Genomic DNA, 9133 nt, shown 5'->3' on the forward strand with positions numbered 1-9133 from the left:
CGACCGAGGTCGTCAGCGGAGGGGAGCCGCCGGAGGACGGCGGCGGAGAAAGTCGCCCTGGTGGCAGGAGGCAATCGCCTTTCTTTTCTTCTCCTGGAAGAAAGAAAGCGGTGGCCGTTTCCATGATCTTCGTGAGTTGCCAAGTCATATACTATGCATGGTAAAGTAGAATTTTTGATTTGGTTCAATTCGTGAACCAGCCACGAACTCCACGGCACCACTCCCTCCCATGTCCCATCGCACTACACGATATTTTACTAGGTTGCCTGGCAAAAAAAAACTCGTATAGTAGGTCACCGTCGCTGCCAGGATGGCCCTGAGCATGAGGTACTTGCGGAGCTCCAGCATGATGCTCATGCTGGCCGTATAGGGGCCATTTGATTTGCCATTTGCCTATGCGCATGGCCCGATCGAAGCTCGCTCTCTTAATGCTATATATAAATATGGCATGCATGGATAGATGGAGCTGTTCGTCAGCATGAGAGTGCATGCCGACTGCGCACAGGTTGGCAAAGCATACTCCGATTTGGCATGGTCGATATCTCAACGATCGATCGGGACAAGTCCTAATCAGATTATTTGACTATATGAAATCATGGATGATTGCTTGCTTGATGGTGAACAGAGACGAATATTGACTCCATGTCCATGGTTGGCAAGTACGCCGCCTACGACCACATGTCGCGTGTCTCCTCTCCTGCACCTTCGTTGAAGCTTCGCCGATTCGACTTCCAAAGCAAAGCTGTCTCTGCTATATTTGCTTCTGTCAATAGTTTCCTTACAAATGCCGAGCTTTTTTCAGATTTTTGTTAATTTCCTTTTTTGGGAGGAACCTGCAGGTGAGCTGCTCTTCGTATTATATTAATCTGTGCGATTTTAATTAATTGATGCAAGGTCTATACAATATAAAATTGACATTATACAGAGGTTGTGTCATATAATTCGAATCATCGGGAGCATATTATAGTATACTCCCTCCTTCCCAAAATATAAGGCGCTAATTGACTTTTCTGGTCTTTGTTGCATAACTTTGACTATGATTTACATGTGTTATATGTCTATAAAATTAGTATACAAACATATAAAACGAAATTGTTTTGCAAGACAAGTATGACGATGCCACTCATACATGGTAAAGCCATGTACTTTGATATATATTAATGCTCAAAGTCGTGCATCAAAAACCATGCAAAGTCAAGCGTGCCCTATATTTTGGGAAGGGGGGGAGGGGGGGGGGGTATTATAGTACATTATATTCATATAAGACAAGATGAAATGGAATTTGGTATTCTCTACCATTGTATTTTTGGCGAGGCACACCATGTGACACGCCCCACTATATGTGGCAGACGTAGCAGCCTCCATGCGTGAGCAGTCTTTACGGCTTAGCTGCATAGTTAGTGTTGTTGAGTTTTCATATGTTTTTACTCACTCCAATTCAAAATATAAGACGTATTAGTTTTTGGAAAAGCCTAACCTCTTTAAATTTAACCAAATTTATAGAGAAATATACCAATATCCATAATATCAAGTATCATTAGATTCATCATGAGACAAATTTTTATATTATATATATTTCATATTGTAGGTGTCGATATTTTTGGCTTTAAACTTGGTCAAAGTTAAAGAAAATTGATTTTCAATAAAACAGATACACCTTATATTTTTGAACCGAGGGAATATTTGGTTAGGAGAGTGGGGGAGATGATGGAGTGTGTTTTTATTTTTATTTATATGTGGTGTTTCGGGGGGCCTTCATGGTGTGATTCTGTGTTATCTCCTAATAAACCTATATTTATTCGTTGTATTCAGACTTGTATCGAGGGTTCGCCCAGAAGTGACTGACAACTATACTAATGATGCATAGATGATTATCATTGTGTTGAGAATAAATATTGAGATCCATTCTAAACTTTTGGGGTTAGTGATTTTGATGTGTTGCATTTGATTATCACAGTGTATGTAGGAACTTCTTTTATAGCTAGTCAGATATTTGAAGATTGTTAATATAGACCTTAACCAAACATTCTCTATTATTGATTTAGACCCACCCAAAGTGCTTGCATCAGTTACTCAAGTTCATGATAGGTCGCATTCACATTAAAAAATATATTTCTTAACACGTTCATGCTCGAGGATGAGTATGCTAATACGTCTTCAATGTCTCAATAATTTTTGGAAAAACTAACGCCCACACGTGTGGGCGTTTGCACGTCGCTCACACGCCTCCATCACCACTCATTTTGCCACGTATGAACAGATGAAATCAGCAGAAATCTTTCTGGTTTTCGGCTTAAAATGTTTTATCTCCTAATTAAAAAATCAAAATGAAAATCCGTTTTCATCATTAAATCCGTCTCGACGAGATCTTCAAAACTAGACCCCATGTTGATATGTTTCGACCAAAAAATTTTTTTGCCCAAAAGTTGCCATGATGTTTACACTGTAGTTGCCATAGTGCTTAAACTAAAGTTGCCATGTGGCAATTTTAGTTTGTAGAGCATGGCAGTTTTAGTTTTCTGATGATGGCAATTCCAGTATTTTGACCATGAAAATATTTTTTTGTATGAACCCTGGCAATTTTAAGTGCATGTATCATGGCAATTTTAGTTTATGGTGCATGGCAAGTCTAGTTTCTAAATTCCCTGTTTTATAATATGTCAAAATTACTTTTAAATGTAGAAGAAAAAAGTTGAAACATATTACGGCAACTTTAGTGTAAACATCATGCCAATTCATGTGCAATAGACATGGCAACTTTTAACAAAAAAATTCATCAAAATATATTGATATGAGATCTAGTTTCGAAGATCATGTCGCGAGTGATTTAATGGTGAAAACGGATCTCCAATCGGATTTTTTTAAGAGATAAAACATTTTAAAAACTGGAAATCCAAAAAGATTCCCACATGCATGCATGCCGTGACATGGCGTAGTCTTTGTGTTATAGGGCGTGTGGTCGGGTTTGTCTCCCACCACACGTGTGGGCGTTAGCGTTGTCCATAATTTTTGTATGTTTAATTCCTAGTATCTGTTAAGTTTGCAATGTTTTAAAACTATTTTGAGGGACTAACCTAGTATCCTTTAAGTGCCCAGTGCTAGTTCGTGTGTTTTCTATATTTTTTTGGATTGAAGGAAATCACCAGAGAAAAAGTCCCTAAAATATCAAAAAAATAACAGGAGAGGAGTATTTGCTTCAAAAGAAGACCGCAAAGCCAAGGACCCCATGTCCACCAGGCGCCCACCTTCTAGGGCGCCTAAGCCGTATGGGCACCCCCTTGGGTGACTTCGGGGCCAAATGGTCTTTGTATACTTGAAACCCTACCCCAAATTATATCACTTTTTTTGTCGCCGCCACTTCGCATTCCGATGTGACCTTTGTTTTGTGCCCCGGTTTGTTATTCTGTTGAGGGAGGGGGGGTCGGAATTTATGTACATCTTCATTGGCATCAATTCTATCGCTCCAAGATGAGTTGTGGGTAGTCAACCCCCTAGACAATGGTTCATGGCAGAAGGACAGATGTAATCTCTCCCCTTTGGTGTTTAATACAATAATAGCCATTTGAGCTTCCCTACATGCATATGGTTAATGTGATGTAGGATCATAAGAAAATTCAACAAAATAGCTATCACATAACATATTCTCGACACGATGCACATGCATGCAAAGTTCACTACAAGAAATATGTCAACTTGTGACCTTGACTATTGATCACTAAAAGGTCATTGTTTTTCATTTGCGACATTTTTGTGACCAAAAACAGAAGGTCAAAAGCTGGCGATCGTAAACTCAAATTAACGAACTTTCCTGTGAGAAGGTTGTAGACGTTTACGACCAAAATAAAGGTCGTTGAACCCATGACCTTTTGTTTTGGTCACTGGTTGTCTGCCCAGGCCATGTCGGATCCAACGTGGCAATCCGACATGGCAAAATTGCGACCAATTCAAAAGGTCGTTACTTAGAATCAGTCCGGTCCATTTCGATGCTTTAGATGGGCCGAGCCCATTAATTCAGCCTTTTTAATATATTTTTCTGTTAATTTTTGCTAGCTACATGGGCCTGGCCCAGTAATTCGGCCTTTTAAATTTCTTTGCCTATCCCTTTTGACAGATTTTTTTGTCTTGTTTTTTCTGGGCCATTTCTTTGCTGGGCCTCTGAAGTTTTCCCCTTAGAAATAATTGTTCAATATATCTTTGGCTGGGCCGAAATAATTATCCAATCCAACTTCTTTTATTATGCCATTAACATTACAACACATCACACTATAAGTTATCTTGGGCCTAGCCCAGTTCCGGTACATTTTCAAAGCAACATGGAATATTGTACATCAAACAAAAGAAAATATCTTTACATGCATTCATTCTAGCAGTACATATCTTTATGTCCAAGGAACCAGTAAGTGCGAAACAAAACTATTCTACAGCAAAGAAAAGAAAATAGATGACAAGACATCACAGAAGTTCCTATTGTCCTCCTGCTTCAACATTTGAAAACCTTCACCTGGCAGTAGATCAATCATGAGTGACAAACAATACAACAGCAAAAAAATGTTCAGACGATGCAAAAAATAGCAGTCATTACACATGGTATTGCGTACAGATTGTAAGTCATGGATCCATTACACATAGTTTTTGTGTTGTGGACTATCTTCATGCAATTGCTACTTGGTAAGGCATTACAATGCTCCAGGAAGTGTACCACACTACAGTCAACAGTCTACAACATGCACAACTAGGAATTGTAAGTCATATTGCATAGTCAGCAGAAGCATACTAACATCACAAAGGTAGGAGAGTATAAAGTGATGATCTAGATTGAGTTACCATCGGTGAGGAGGTCGATTATCTCCGTGGTGTGCTTGATGATGCGCACAGCCATGATCTTCTTGCCATTGCATCCATGCGCTCGATTATGGGGGTACCAATGCATCCAAGTAGAACAAAATCACCACATTAACCCACAACTTCAAGTACAAGCTAAGTATATATCAAGTGTCAATGAAAATAAGTTGAGAAAAACACTGGAAATAATTATATCATGTCATGCAAAGTTCAAACCAAACAAACATATGCATGCCAAGGTGAAATATTACAAAGAAAGCACTCATCAGGTAGCAGTGCATACAAAATCTTTGTTTTAGTAGTAGAAAATACTCTCTGTGTAAGCAGTACTAAAAACTCATGCACTACCAAGTTAACAACTTTGAGTCAGAAAAGCTAGAAGTGTCTCTTAAGAGAGACCAGAACTTAGAATTATGGCACATATCATATTCTGAACAGCATCGACACCATGGTAGTAACAATTAACAATAGTAGGACATCAATGGGGCACAACTTAGTTAACTGCAAATAGACAGGCGGACAGACAATTACCTTCTCGAGGCAGGGGCGGGAGTCCTTGAAGTCAAGGAAGATGATCGTGAGGGCGACGGTAATGGCACTCCATGACATGTTGAGGCCGAGCAGCAGCGCCACGAGCATGCCCAAGGTGATGGCGTTCATGCCGAAGGTGATTTTCTCCCTGGATTCGGTGCATGGAACAGCTCCCTTCCGTTCCCAACAGCAGCAAGGTACTAGTGCTGCTGCCGTGCAAAGAAAAATCTTGTAATCATGATAGAATGCTGGGATGGCAGGAAGTGAAAATCCTGTCTTACAACATGAGCAGAGCACTAGTTACAAGCATGATAGAAGGCTGGGTGAAGAGTACACGAAACTGAACCAATCCGTTCAATTCAAAGGGTGTATCTTCTGTAAATGATGCTACCAATCTCAGTTTCATGCATATATATATATCGCAGAAATTTTATTAGATAATCCTAACTCCATACTTAACAGATCTTCTATTCCTTGCCACAAGTAGTAGTAGTAGCATAGCAGTATATATATTAATCTGACTAAACTGAACCAACACCACAAGTCTGCATATAATGAAGTTACTAGGCAGGGATCATATAACATGAGGCAGATGGATGATTAGTAAACATGCTGGGTGGCCAAGAAATGGACAGCATATAAAATACTCCTACTACTGTAGTAGTTAAGATGATGAGACAAAGGAAAGCAGCATGCAGAGTTCCTAATGCACTATCACAGAGAGGAGTATTAACCAACCAGCATGTCCATCATGCATTCTCCCATATCCATGATTAAAACCAGCAGCATGATTAAAACAACCATTAATTGGGTGGGATTAGATAGTCTCTTGTGTAGACACACCGTATGTACATCATCCGTGCTAAACATTAGTTCACAACACTGATGCTACTATGCGACCACAAATTGAATGACTCGACACAAAGGCGGGGATAGCACCTAGATCCAGGCACCTCATCAGATGGCGCTGGAGCAGATGAAACAGCCAAACTAGGACACATTGACATTGCTTTCTACTAATATGAAGTTGAACAAAGACTCGGGCTAACCATGGTCTAGCACCTTGATGTTCAAGCTTGATACAAGGTACCAAGTGTAGATGAACCCAAGATAATTATACAATCAAACACACATGATTTTCATAGTAGAACCGATGCTCAAGTCCTACAAGCAACTACTTAGCCTAACGACTTCAATAGAAAATTTCAGGTGTAACATAAAAGATATCATCAGCGCTGCAAAGTTAGAAAACCACAACGAGGACCTAGCACTAGCAGCAACATACTTTGCATCATATATCTAGGCTAAAGCATCATATTCTCACAAGCATTTGTGCATCAAAATCACTACTGAAAATAAAAAGGATGGCATGTAGAAATAGTAACAGGCTGCTGTAGTAGTATATATTCATGGAAAATCAATGAAATAACTTGAAGGTTCCATCAGGTTGATGTAGTACTACTCCGAAGGTACAACTTGTCCACCTAGTGCCGCCAACAGCAAATCTGCCAGCCAAAAAAAACAAATTTGTTTCACCAATAATGCTGCAACAAGATGATGTGTAGTAATTAACAAGATGATGCATAGTTGGTATTTGCAATAGCTGAGGTACATGTACGTATATATTTCTCTAGTTCTAATTCCCTTACATGAGTTCCATATATACATATAATATATAAGCCTACCTATAACATCCTACAATCATGAAACTGTCCATTCCTATATGAACACCAGAACATTTGCAAAAAAGACCATGCTGCTGTGTATCAACATACTGCTACACTAGATCAGTTAAGTAAAACATGATTGTCAGGTAACGCATATATAAGATTGTATTTCACAGCATATAGCACGCAAAGCTAAGACGACAACGACGTGTGCAAATCCTAATCATATACGGTTGTTTCCAGCATATAACGACGTGTGCGAATTAGCAACTTTTTCATTGCAACTGAATGTTGGGGCTCTGCCAGATCTGATACAATAGAGATAGAGTACTGCCATTTTGGATATGTGTATGATTGGTGCTTTATAAGATGTTGAGATGCATGGTCTGGAACATGCATATATTCTTTCTTGAGAATATTATTAACTCTTGGCAGCACTGTTGGACACTACTACTATCATCTTGTACTACTGTCACACATGGCAATGACCAAACAGTCTTTCAGAGCACAAGCCCATGCTTCGTCAATTCCTGGGGTAAGCAAAGGGATCAATCGCCGCTCAACTTCGATTGGTCCTTATATCTGTGATAAACATTGCAGCCCTTGCAAAGTTCATCTCAGAAATGAGAAAAAAGGAACCACGCCAAAAGAAAAATAGTAGTAGAAAACTACGGAGCAAATCCATTATTCTCACATCACTGCTTCATACTAGTACAGTGCGCATTACTCATCATTCAGTTGTAACTGGAAAATCATCTTGAGGGTCTCAGAAAACACAGAGTAACTAAAGAAGAAAACAAATCAATACTGATCCTACGATTACTAGTAGCACCTGTGAATCAGATCGCACTACTGGTTAAGTTTCTGAAGAAACATGAATGAATTAATGCATCTACAAATGAATAGGAGCATTGCCAAATACCACCATCAACGCAAATTAGGTGCCACATCAAGAAAGTAAGAAACCTTTCCGTTTGGCCGGCATCACTGAAGCGTCAAGGCCTCAACCAAATCTGTCGCCATCACCAAGGAATTAACTAGCAAAAGATGAAGATGGTAATCGAATGGGTCTACTGCACAATAATATTCCATCAGAAAACCAAAGACATCGAGAAAAGGAAATGAAAAGAGGGGGCGAGATTGACCTTGCAATCGAACTTGCCCTTCCACTTGGCGGGCGAGGGGGCGTGGAGTGGAACAACGCCGCCACGCAGAGGTGGCTCTGCAGGCCCGGGAGGCCCTTGCTCCACGAGGCGGCCGCCTGCATCTCCGCCGGCGGAGGACGAGTATGTAGCGCGAAAGGGGGGGAATGGCGATCGGGGAGATGAACAACGAGAGAGACAACGAGAGAGACGACGAGGCACAAGCCGGCGTGCTGGATCTGGGATCTGGTCGCCGCAAGCCTGGGTGCTACTAGGGATAGGGGGAGAAGGGAAGGTGGAGAGGGTGGGGCGTCAGGCATCTGGGAGGGGAGGGAGCGGAGGCCAGCGACGATGCGTAAGGTCGTCGGCGAGTTGGGTGGAAGCATCGAGGCGTGTGGGTGGGAGGGAGGAAGGAATGAACCGGGGAGGCGGTCTGGTTTGGGAAATCGGCAACGGCGCGCGGGAGGCGTGGAGGGAGGAGGAGCGGGCGGAGCAGGAGGGCGTGGGGGAGGCCATGGACGGCGGCGAGCTCCGCTGGAGGGAGGTGGCGGCGACGGTCTCTCTCTCGATCTGGAGGGAGCTAGAGGAAGGAAGGAGCCGAGCTCTCTCTCGATCTGGAGTGGATGTATGGATGGATTGGGAAAAAAAAAGGAGGCAGGGGGTGGATGCAAAATGACCACGAGGACAGAGCAAGGGTTGGTGTGGAAGGGTTGATGACTGCCGTTGGATCCTCGAGCATCCGACGGTGTATGATCCATGATCCGCGTGATATGCCCATGGACCAATCAGATCGCAGCAAACAATTTGAAGACCTTATGACCATCTAAATTGGTCGTAATCAAAGATAAGTTTTTTAGAAAAAAAATCATTTTTCATTTTTCAGTGCTCAAAATGAGTTTTTTTAAAAGATCTACCAAATATTTGTTCAAATGATATCAAACTTTGCACAAG

At 41.3% G+C, this 9133-nt stretch overlaps 1 long non-coding RNA gene across 2 annotated transcripts; it reads right to left on the reverse strand.

The window, feature by feature from the left end:
- Nucleotides 1–4209: 4209 nt before the first annotated feature.
- On the reverse strand, nt 4210–8790 carry LOC119311450. 2 transcript variants are annotated; one of them, XR_005151070.1, is made up of 4 exons: nt 8186–8790; nt 8007–8110; nt 4825–6878; nt 4210–4501 (listed from the first exon to the last, which is right to left on the reverse strand). It is a non-coding gene; the product is annotated as an uncharacterized LOC119311450 (long non-coding RNA). The 2 variants fall into 2 exon arrangements; XR_005151069.1 differs by having other exon boundaries at nt 8007–8113.
- Nucleotides 8791–9133: the final 343 nt, after the last annotated feature.

This window comes from Triticum dicoccoides, chromosome 5B (assembly GCF_002162155.2).
Source record: "Triticum dicoccoides isolate Atlit2015 ecotype Zavitan chromosome 5B, WEW_v2.0, whole genome shotgun sequence".
Classification (NCBI taxonomy): Eukaryota; Viridiplantae; Streptophyta; class Magnoliopsida; order Poales; family Poaceae; genus Triticum; species Triticum dicoccoides.